Below are 12,172 nucleotides of genomic sequence, written 5' to 3' on the forward strand. Positions count from 1 at the left end.
TAAGGACACATCAGTCTAGGCTGTAGCGCCTTCGGCAAATATAGTAGCATACTCAGAGGCTCCTTGCTATTATGTTTAGAAAGAAAAGTCTTTAACCAATGCGTTCTCCCACTTATGACTAATGGATCAGAAACATGGATTACAACCAAATTACTGGAGAGGAAATTAAGAAGTGATCAGAGAGGGATGGAGAGGTTGATCCTGGGAATTAACCCAAGAGATCGGATGTGGGTGACGTGGATCAGGGAACAGACAAAAGTTGAAGATATACTTGTGAGCATCAAAAAGAAATAATGAAAGAAAGAAAAAAAACATTGGGCAGGTTATATATATCTGATACAGGACGACAGATGGGCAAAGAAAGTAACAGACTAGATTATACTGGGTTAGAGGTAACATAAAGAGCCCATACAGGCGGAGGACGAGTTGCAGGTATCTGCAGACCTCTTGAAAGGACCAAGCAGCTGATCAGATTAGACATTGATACGATTTATTGTGTCTATTTATTCACTGTTTCACATTATAGAAATATTTCACTCACGGCTGTGCTGTAAGTATATGAAAACAAAATAAACTTTTATTCGAGTGTAATTAAATTCATTTCGCAACATTGTGGATGCAGGAATGGGAACGTAAGAGACAGCGGGACAAACAAAACTATTACTCTTAAGAAGTAAGGCAACTGAGACTAGGAAGCAATGAATATCACATAAAAAAAACGGACAAGATAAGATAAGAGCTATATCCCATGAATTTTAATTAGTATATGAGCTCGACCAGACCGACCACAGTGACACATCAGCAAGGATAGCACGAAACGAAATCACATAGCCATTTCCCACCAAATATACACGTCACTGTGACGAATGTATTGTTGTATATATTTTTTACGTAACTAAACTTATAAAAAATCATAAAATAAGGGATGCACGGCAAAGTAATCCCTTAGAACCCTCGGAGAAGTGCACGGTATAGTGATCCACGAGAAAGGACGGAAAAGTGGTTGCCGTCGTCAGTGTGTTGTCAGCTGTCATCGCGATCGACTCCAGGTTTCTGTACATTTCTCCGCTGCTTTTCTTCTCTACTTTTCTCCCAAAGAGCCTGGAATAATGGCCACGCCGCAGCCACAGAACGAGGCACCCTGGTGGATGAAATATGGTGCTCGAGGAGTCGGATGTGGAGGAGGAATAAGTGAGTGCAAGATTGTTAAATATGCTTGACCCTTTCCGAACACCTATACAAGGTTTTACTTTTTCCATTTTCCCTTAATCGTTTCTCTTTCCTCTCTGCCTGATTAGCGGACGGTGAGCGACGCGCAGATTAAGGAAAAGATATCAGAAATGCGCTTTGTTAAGGCACTTGCTACTGTGAAATAAGGAAGAAAAGAAAAATCAGTCATCAAAAAATCATGTGACTAAGATGACACAATGTAGGTTTCTTTTCATAGAATTTCATAGAAATTTGGTAATTTTTTTGTTCCACACAGCCACCACCTTTGCAACTGTTATTCCTTGTTTCAATTATCCACACTGCAATATGTGTGAATCTGTTGCTATTGTCCATTGCAAATAATATAACAGAAAATATTGGTGTTGTTTACAAAGTGTTTGCACCCCTTTGAGACAAAATCCCTGTTACCCCAGCCACTCCTGGGAAATCCACAAACATTACTGTAGGAACAAACACCTTCCTTCCTATTTTCTTTATTTATCCCCATTAATGCTTATCTCTTTTTAGCATTATCAAGTGTATATGAGATATAGAAGCAACATCTTCATTGACAGCAACATTTCTTTTCCTTTGTGAAAGGCTTCATTTTGCTTCCAATTCCCCTTTTTTTTTAATATCTATATAATGGTTGCTAGAACAGAAGCTAGATTCTTCAAGAATTTACAGGGAATCACCTAGTAAAGACCTCAATGTTGAAACATCTGTTGGTTTGGGAGCATTCATAATAGCCTGAACTTTGTCGTCTAGTGCATATATTCCAGTTTCAACTTATTATTTCAACTATCTTAGCAGATTGTACACTTCTCTTGGAAAAACCCAGGTGCATTTTTTATACCTTTGAGTGATCTGTTGTACCTAAACAATCACTGATAGGTTTTATAACTTAGTATTTCTTGGACTCATCATCCAATATCGTTTGCTTATATGCATGACTAAAATCAAGTTTCCTGAATAATTTACCACAGCTAGACTACCAAGTTCACTAATTCTTGGCAGTGAGAAAGTATCCTTTTTGGAATTGTTAAATGAATCTGGTTAGATGTGATAACTGTAGGAGTGGAGCCAGTTTTTCACTGGTGTCTAACCTGTCAGTCTCACAGTCTGTTGTTTATTTTATGCCATAGGCCTATGCAACATAACATGCTTTGCCTCAACATTATTTACATATATTTAGACCTTTAATCAAAAACCCTTTGATATTTAGTTTTCAGTTTCTTTAATATTTTTTTCCTACTTTCTTTAATATCATCTTTGACACTAGCTTTCTGGTTTTCTCAAATTTTCTTAACATATTATGGTCTTTTTCACCTACTGCAACAATAGGTAATACTTTGATATCATTTTTCTGTTTTACAGCTACTTCCAATATATCTTAACATTTAATTGACTATTTATGCTGGAACTCAACTTGGTTAACTTTCCGGTATGGACGCACCAAGTTAGAGCAAATTGAAGCTCATATTCTTGTAGAGGACTAACAGTTGAAGTCATTCATGTAAGGAATAATCTACAGACATGAGTGATAACCTATAAATAAAAGAAAAAGATTGCAGAAAGTGTCACCCACAGCCTAAGTCCACTTGGTGCTCCTGTGTTTCAGCTCTCTTGCAGTTCATACTGAGGTGAAGACATTGTTTCCCAAGAGGGTGTTGGGGGTCAGACCCTCCTATCAAACCTCCCCTTGGCCAGTACATGCCCAGTCATGTCAGCTTAGATTGTTGAATAAATTTTGTTAAGTGGCATTAGGGACCTAGTCTATGGTGAGCATGTCTACACTGTAAAGAATTGCCCCAGCTTTACACCATTTATTAAACCTACTTATATTGGCATCATATTTACATAACATTTCATATTCTCCTTCACTTATAATTTTATACAATGCACCATTTTCAGTTTCAAAGTTTTATCTATATCTTCAGTGTTTATCCTATGCATGTAAAGTCTAATATAGCCTAATTTGTTTTTCCCCAGATTACACTCTCTTTCACTAATATTTGCATTCAGATTGTTGCCAACTCTACCAGGATTAATATTTGCTATACATAAATTCCTCAAGTTTAATACTTCCTCTTCTACACTTTCTGCCTCTTTTGATTCGTTTTCTTTTCCAATTAAATTAATTTTTCCATTTCTCTTTTATACGTCTTCTCTTACTACCACCTCTTCCATGAGTAAGAGAAGCAGCTTTGGCCCTCGTGCACGTAGGCTATAACAGCTATGGCACTTCCTTGACTTTGCAACACAACTTCCTGGTTGTGATTTCGTGTACTGACAAAACCACAGGTACTTTAAAGCCAGAAACATCTTGTGTAGCAGTTTCCGACACTCCTGCTAATTAAAACACTTCCTTGCATGTCATTTTTTTGTTTTTATGTTCTTATGCTAGCATAGGGCAGCAGTGGCTGAATGGTTGAAGTATCAGACTCGAAGACTGTCACGACAATCAGAGTTTGAGAGTTTGAGTCACCAGCTAATGTGTTGTTCCCTTGGGCATGGAATTTCACCTTGATAGCCTACAGACATGGGAGTCCACAATCCAGTGGAATGTCTCGTGCTGGTCCCAATGCCAGATGAATGGGGAGGGTTGGCAGCAGGAAGGGCATCCGGCTGTAGTAGTAGTAGTAAAAAAAAAAAAAAATAGCCCAAAACTATGATGCGGACCATTTAAATATGGCAACCCCTGAGGGGAGAAGCCAAAAAAGATGATGTTCTAATGCCAACAGCTTTAGTTTTGGGTCCCACAAATGTCAACAAGTTGGATATTTTCTTAACTGGATCCTGCATTATTTGCAATAAAGCACTGTTCTAGCCATGCAATTTAATTGCTCCACCTCTCTACCCCTTAATTATATTCATTTACTTGGCATCTTTGTGGTGCCATTGTGAGAATTTAACTGTCCTTTGGCCCCAAGATCTAGAACTTTTGGCTGAAACAACAATTTCTTTTTATATTATCTCACACCAGTCTTGATTCTCACTCTCGTCACAGTAATAGTCTCCTTTTAGTTTTTATCCTCATTGTCAGTTTGTATTTGGCTGGAATACTATTAGGCCTAATATAAACCAGCTTGGATGGCTCTGAGAGAAACACAATCTTCCTTTGACGAGGCATTTATTTCTCTCACTGTTTACATTTTTCCTGCTTTTCACAGAAGTGATAAGTTATAACTGTGAAGAAAAAGAACTAATTTTAAAATTGCCTGGCACAGTACCTGTAGAATGTTTCATTGAATTAAGAATTGCACCAAGATTTACTGTTTTAGTTAAATGCATGAAGATAAAAAAATAAAATCAGACTTTCTTGATGTTTGATTATAACTTGATTATAGGTATTGTTTTATTGTTTGCTTAAAACATTCTTTTCTTACACACATAAATATTGGACCTATTGCAGCCAAAGTGCAATTCTGGCCAGATTAATTCCCCAAATGTATATTGGATTTTTTTTTAAAAATTTTTTAAAAATTTTTGTTTTTTTTTTTTTTAAAAAAAAATTTTAAAAAAAAAAAAAAAAAAAATTTTTCCCATTTTTTTTAAATGGAAAAAAAGGGGGAAAAAAAAAAAAAAAAAAAAAAAAAGGGGGGGGTTTTTTTTTTCAAAAAAAAAAAAGTTTTTGGGGTTTTTGAAAAAGTTTTTTTTTTTCAAAAACTTTTTCCCGGGGAAACCCTTTTTTTTTTTTTCCCCCCAACTTTTTTTTTCGAGGGTTTAAAAAAAAAAAAAAAAAAAAAAAAAAAAAAAAAAAAAAAAAAAAAAAAAAAATTTTTTTTTTTTTTTTTTTTTTTTTTTTTTTTTTTTTTTTTTTTTTTTTTTTTTTTTTTTTTTTTTTTTTTTTTTTTTTTTTTTTTTTTTTTTTTGTAAATTTAAACCTTTCCCAAATGTTTTTCCCTTTTTTGTTTTTTCGGAATGGGGTATTTTCCAAAAAATTCTTTTTCCCCAAAAAGAAGGGGGGGGAAAGGAAAGGGGAGAATTAAAAAGGGGATAAGGAGGTGGGAAAAAAAGAAAAGAAAAAAAAAAAAAAAAAGAGGGAAAAAGGGGGAAAGGGGGGAAAAAAAAAAGGGGGTTTTAAAAAAAAAAATTATTTAATAAATTTTTAAAAGGTTTTTGGGGAAAAGTGGAAAAATGAAAGTGAAATTTTAGGGGGAAAAAAGAAAAGGAAAATTTTTTTTAAGGGGAATTTAAGGGGGGAAAAATTGTTTTTTTTGAAAAAGGGCTACCCATGGTTTTTTTTTAACTTTTTTTTTTTTTAAAAGGTTTTTTTCCCCCCCCCCCCCCCCCCCCCCCCTTTTTTTTTTTTTTTTTTTTTTTTTACGTCCTCTTCCCCCCCCTTTTCTTTCTCCTTTCTCTTTTTTTTCCTCTCTTTTCTCTTTTTTTCCCCTTATTCTTTTTTTTTTTCCCCTCTTTTTTTTTTCCCCCCTTCTTTTCTCCCTTCTCTCCCCCCCTTTTCCTATTTTTCCCTTTTTCCTTTTTCCCCCCTTCCCTTTTCCCTTTTCCCCCCCCTTTTTTCCCCCCTTTTTCCTTTTCCCTTTTCCTTTTTTTTTTTTCCCTTTTTTGTTTTCTCTTTTTTATTTTTTTTTTTCTTCCCCCCTTTTCTTCTTTCCTTCCTCCCCCCCCTTTCCCCTTTCCCCTTTTTTTTTCCCCCTTTTTTCTCTTCCCCTCTTTTTTCTTTCCCCCCCCTTTCTTCCCCCCCCTTTTTTTTCCTCCCCCCTTTCTCCTCTTTTCCCCTCTTCTCCTTTCCTTCTTTTTTTTTTTTCTCCCTTTTCCTCTTTCCCTCTTTTTCCCCCTTTTCTTTTTTTTTCTTTTTTTTCCTTTTTTCCTTCCTCCCCCCCCCCCCTTCTCCCTCTCTCTCCTCTCTCTTTCTCTCTTCTCTCTTTCCTCTCCTCTCTTTCTCTCTCTCTTCTCTTCTTCTCTCTCTCTCTCTTTTTCTCCTCTCTCTCTTTTTCTTCCTCCTCTCTCTTTCTCTCCTCTTTTCCTTCCTCTCTCCCTCTCCTCTCCTCTCTCTCTCCCTCTCCTCTCTCCTCCTCTTCCTCTCTTCCTCCTCTCCCCCTCTCTCCTCCTTCCTCTCTCTCCCCCCTCTCCTCCCCCCCCCCTCTCTCTCTCCTCTCTCCTCTCTCCCCTCCCCCTCTCTTTCCTCCTCCTCCTCTCACCTCCCTCCTCTCTTTCCTCTCCTCTCTCCTCTCCTCTCCCTCTCTCTCCTCTCTCTCTCCCCCTTTCTCCTTCCTCTCTCTCTCTCCCCCCTCCTCTCTCTCCTTTCCCCTCTTTTCCCTCTCTCTCCCCTTCCTTCCCTCTCCTCTTCTCTCGTCCTCCTCTCTCTCTCGCTCCTCTCTCTCTCCCCCCTCCTCTCTCTCTTTACCCCCTCCCCTTTTCTCTCTCTCTCCCCCCTCTCGCTCTCTCTCCTCTCCTCTCCTCTCCTCCTCTCCTCTCTCCCCCCTTCTCTCTCTCTTCCCTCTCTCCCCTCCTTTTCCTCTCTCTCTCTCCTCTCCTCTCTTCTCTCCTCCTCTCTCCCCTCTTTCCCCCCTCTCCTCTCCTCCCTTTCCCTTTCTCTCTCCTCTCTTTCCTCTTCCTCCTCTCCTCTCTCTCTCTTTCTCTCTCCTCTCTTTCCTCTCCCCTCTTTTCCCCTCCTCTTTTCTCCTCCTCTCTCTTCTCTCCCCTCTCCCTCTCTCTCTCTCTTTTTCTCCTCTCTCTCTTCCCCCTCCTCTCCTCTCCTTTTTTCTTCCCTCTCCCCTCTCTCTCTCCCCCTCTCTCTCTCTCTCTCGCTCTCTCTCTCTTCTCTCCTCCCTCCTCTCTCTCCTCCCCCCTCTCTCTCTCTCTCTCCTCTCTCTCTCTCTCCTTTCCTCCCCTCTCTCCTTCTCTCACCCCCCCTCTCTCTCTCTCTCTCTCTTTCCTCCTCCCTCCTCTCCTCTCTCCTCCTCCTCTCTCTTCTCTCTCTCCCTCCCCTCCTCCTCTCTCTCTCCTCCTCTCCCCCCTCTCTCCCTCTCCTCTCCCTCCCTCTCTCTCTCTTCCTCTTCCTCTCTCTCCCTCTTACTCTCTCTCTCCTCCCCTCTCTCTCTCTCTCCTCTCTCTCTCTCTCTCTCCTCTCCTCTCTCTCTCTCTCCTCTCTCTCTCTCTCTTCTTCTCTCTCCTCTCCTCCCCATCTCTCTTCTCTCTCTCTCTCTCTCTTCTCTCTTCTCTCTCCTCTCTCGCCCCTCTCTCCTCTCCCTCTTCTCACCTCTCCTCTCTCCTCTCTCCTTTTCTCCTCTCTTCTTCCCCCCTCTCCTTCCTCCTCTCCTCTCCTCTCTCTCTCTCTCCCTCTCCTTCTCCTCTCCCCTCTCTCTTTCCCCCTTCTCCTCTTTCTCCCCCTCCTCTCTCCCCCCCTCCCCCCCCTCTTTCTCTCTCCTCTTCTCCTCTTCTCTCCCTCTCCTCTCTTTCTCCCCTCTCTCTCTTTTTCTCTCCTCCTCTCCTTTTTTTTTCTCTCTCTCTTTCTCTCTCCTCTCTTCTCTTTCCTCTCCTCTCTCCTCTTTCTCTCTCCTTTTCCCTCTTTCTTTTCTTTCTTTTTCTTTCCCCCCCTCTTTTTTCCCTCTTTTCTCCTTTTCCCCTTTCTCTTCCCCCTTCTTTCTCTTTCTTCTTTCTTTCTCTTTTCCTTCTTTTCTCTCCCTTTTCCTCTCTCTCCTCTTTTTCTCTCTCTCCTCTCTCTCTCTCTCTTTTTCCTGGGCTTCCTCTCTCTCCTTTCTCATCTCTTTTCTTCTCTCGCTTTCTCTCTCTCTCTCTCTCTTCCCCCCTCCTCCTTTCCCTCTCTTCTCTCTCTCTCTCTCTCTCCCTCTCTTTTCCTTTTTCTCCTCTCTCTCTTCTCTCTCTCTCCTCCTTTTCTCTTCTCCTCTCCCTTCCTCTCTCTCTCTCTCTCTCTCTCTCTCTCTCTCTCTCTCTCTCTCTTCTCTCCTCTCTCTCTCTCTCTCTCTCTCTCCTTTTTCCCCTCTCTCTTCTCCCCCTCTCATACACAACTTCACGGGTTTTTTGCTTGCCCCCATATAAAAATTTTTTAGTTTTTTGAACAGGTTTTTTGGCGGCTGAAACCCTGCAAATGGTTTTCTTTTAGGTTTTCCCCCATTTTTCTCCTGCATTTGCAATGGGTCTGGAGTCTTCACTGCTCACTATCTACCCTATGTTTGTCCAGGGGTTTTTGGGAGATGTAAAGTAAGGTTGGAAATTTTTCATATGATTACCTCTTTTTTTTTATTCTTCCCCTCCCCCTTTTCCCCTTTTCCCCCCTCCTTTTCCTCCCCGCTCCTCCTCCCCCTCCTCCTCTCCCCTCCCCCCTTCCCCTTCCTCTTCCTCTTCCTCCTCTCCTCTTCCCTTTCCCTTCCTCTTCCCCTTTCCCCTTCCCCCTTTCCCCTTCCTCCTCCCCTCCTCCTCCCCTCCCCTCCTCCTCTTCTCCTCCCCCTCCTCCTCCCCTCCTCCTCCTCCTCCCCTCCCTCACCTCCTCCCCTCCCCCTCCCCCTCCTCCTCCTCCTCCCCTCCTCCCCTCCTCCCCCCCTCCTCCCCCTCCTCCTCCTCCTCCTCCTCCTCCTCCTCCTCCTCCCCCTCCTCCTCCTCCCCTCTCCTCTCCTCCTCCTCCTCCCCTTCCTCTGCCCCCTCCTCTTCCCTTCCTCTTCCTCTTCCCCCCCTCCTCCTCCCCCCCTCCTCCCCCTCCCCCTCCCCCTCCCCCTCCTCCTCCTCCCCTCTTCTTTTTCTTTCTCCTCCCCTCCCCCTCCTCCTCCTTCTTTCTCCCCCTTCTTTTCCCCTCCTTCTTTCTCCCCTTTTTCTTTCTCCCCCTTCTTCTTTTCCTCCTTCTTCTTTTTTTTTCTTCTTCTTCTTCTTCTTCTTCTTTTTCTTCTTCTTTTCTTCTTCTTTCTTCTTCTTTTCTTTTTCTTCTTCTTCTTCTTCTTCTTTTCTTCTTCTTCTTCCTCTTCCTCCTCTTCCTCTCCCTCCTCTCCTCCCCCTCTTTGATGAAATTAATGTGTTCTATGCCTTGGTTATTCAGCTAAAAATTTAAAGTGAAATGCAATATTAATTGATATTTTTTTATAAATAAATTTTCTAATTTACATCAACAATTTGATGTTGAAATTTATCTATTGAAATGATTCCTCCACCTAGTTACCAGGCAGTAAATTTGGAAACCATTTTGTCTTTCCCAAATTTGACTGAACTGTAATTGCCTTTTATTTATTAGACGGGTATTTTTTTCTCTTTTGTAATTTCACCTTTTTGATATTTTTAAAATTTTTTATTATTTTTAACCTTATATTTCCTTTTTATGCCTTTTATAGATTTCAAAGCTGATATTAGTAATTTACACTAAAGATCGATGAATGAATTCCTTTTAACTCCTAATGAAAAGACAGGGAAATAAATTTTTTTATTTAAATGTAAGTACATATTGCTTGTTAAATTGGGGTTCTACAGCACTATGAAGCTGATGCTATTGAGAAATGCAAAGTAATTCAGCTATTGTGTTTAGTGTCAGTTTAGATGATGCAGCAGTAATTTTGGAATGAAGAAGCTCTTTACTACTAAATCCATTTATCTCAAGTCACTGTCACATTCAGATGCCCAAACTTGAAACTGTAGGGCCTAACTGAAAGGGCTAAATGTGTACAAAAATTTACAACATTTTCATGCCTTTTTAAAATTTAAAAAAAAAAAAAAAAATGAATTTTATACATCAAAAAGTATTCACTCACTATGTGACTAATGTCATTCCCCAGAATCACACATGAATATCAGTATATAATCAAGCATTTATTTGAGAAAAAAAGCATCTTCAAATTTTACCTAAACCACAGCTGATGAGTTCTCTTCTACCAGGCTGGCGGCTTTCATCGTGATCTCGGCTGAGGCTCCATGCTGCTGCATGTTCGTGGACTTTGTGCACTTTCCCATGGGTGGGGGGGCCCACATTTTCAGAAGGCTTTTTTTTACAAGTTAATTTCCCCCACTTTTACTGTGCAGTCTCATTTTGGTTTTCATAACATAATCAGAAAGTTATTTTGTCATGATCATCACATGAAAATTGTCATACTCTTCATTATCATCATTCTTACCACAGAAAATTTTTTTGTCTCCACTTGACAAGTTTTTTTGAATTTTTTTTAAATTTACTAAATTAAATTTTAAGAAATTGTTTTAAAAAAATTTAAATAGGGTGACTTTTTAAAACAAAACCTTTTTTTGAGCAGTGTCCTCTGAACTCAAAAAATTGTTTTATGCCCAGGTTTTTCCTGATTATATTAATAGAAAAATTTCTTCATATCCCTTTAATGAGATTTGGAGTCGACCATCATTGAATAAATCTCTTTTGCCCCTTGTTTCATTTCAGGGACAAAACTTTACCAACTGTTTTGATTACTATGAAAAAATCCTCCCTTTTTGTTTTGAAAATTTTGAACCAGGGGCCCTTTTTTTACAAAGTTCACGATTGGAGGCAAAACCGACCAACGAAGGCTAAAAATAGACCCCCCAAAATTGCCAGTGACAGGTAGACAAAAACAAAACAGGCACAAAATAGGTAAACAGACAAATTTCAAAATTGTAGTGGAAAAGAAGGGTTTTGTTTAGACAAGAAAAAGGGGGAGGAGGGGAGGGATGGGGAAAAGGGGGAGGAGAGAGAGGGGGAAGGAGGAGGAGAGGAGGAGGAGGGGGGGGGGGGGAAGGGGGGGGGGAGGGGGGGGGGGGAATATTAAAAACTCATTATCAAATCCTGTCACCCATTTTCTAACAGCTCTTCCTTTTTCCCCCCCTTCTATTGCCTGCCGGGAGTCCTTTTGCCCTGGGGTTTCAACCCATTTTGGCTAGCCCATCTTCTCTCTGGGGGCCTGTAGGCCTGATGCTCTCGGGAAAAAAAATATATATGTTTATCTTTAAAATTTTTTGTTATTTAAAATGTAAGGCTTAGGAAAAATCATATGACTTGGCTTTTCATTGTTTCACTGACAGGGATAGAGGTTTTAATGTTTGCATTGGTATCAGTATTGTGAAATCTCTATGGATTGTTTTCATAACTTCACTGTTGCTTAGTGTGTTAAGATTATTACACTGATTAGATGTGCCTCTCTTTCTTTTTTTTTCCTTCTTCTTCCTTACTGGTTTCTGAGTAGCTTTGCAGCTTACTCTCAGTTGCACATTATGCCAAGATAACATTTATTTAAGAAGGAATTTTGTAACATTTCTCTGAGGGATGGAATTTACTTGAGTATAACCTATGGTGCTTAAACCTGAGGCCTTTTTGTAATATGTATATATTTATGGTAAAGGTAAGAAACATGTTGCAGTTGATATAGTAAAAGAAAAAAAAGAAATATTAAATTCAGTTTAACAACAGAATTTGCAAAAAGAAGGATTTCAGGTGCATGTGGTTGTTAATAAGTCCTGTCACAGGACTTTTTCTGTTTTGGGGCTAATAGATTAGACATATTACTAATGATATCATTATGCAGATTAAGGCAGATGTATATTTTCTGAAGGTTTATGGGTAAATAAACATGTACCAAGTTCCCCAAATAGGTCATGTGCATTGTTCCATTCTTGGTAAATACACTCAGAATTCAAAGAAACTGTGTAGTGTTAAAAGTAATTCAGAAAGAAGGGATATATGTGATACTAACATCACTGAGAAACTGAATCTTTAGCATCCATTATGTAGTGTAAGTGTCTATTTTAATATGTATAGTATAAAAGATATTACAATTTTCTTTGTCTAAATTTTTCCAGCTTTCTTTTGTGTTTTTATATTCTTTCAACAGTTAGCCAGTCTGTTTTGCAGGTATTCAAAAGTAAATGTTTGCCAGGGAAATTGCCTTTGACTTTGTATCTCGTGTCCATTACTGTTTCAAATTTTCAGTGAAAAGACACTTGCTCCAGTTCTGTCCCCCACTTCTTCCACTCAGCCTCTTGGGCAGACTCCAGTGTAAAAGGTGTCTATTTTTCATCA

The sequence above is a fragment of the Penaeus monodon genome, chromosome 43 (assembly GCF_015228065.2).
Source record: "Penaeus monodon isolate SGIC_2016 chromosome 43, NSTDA_Pmon_1, whole genome shotgun sequence".
Classification (NCBI taxonomy): domain Eukaryota; kingdom Metazoa; phylum Arthropoda; class Malacostraca; order Decapoda; family Penaeidae; genus Penaeus; species Penaeus monodon.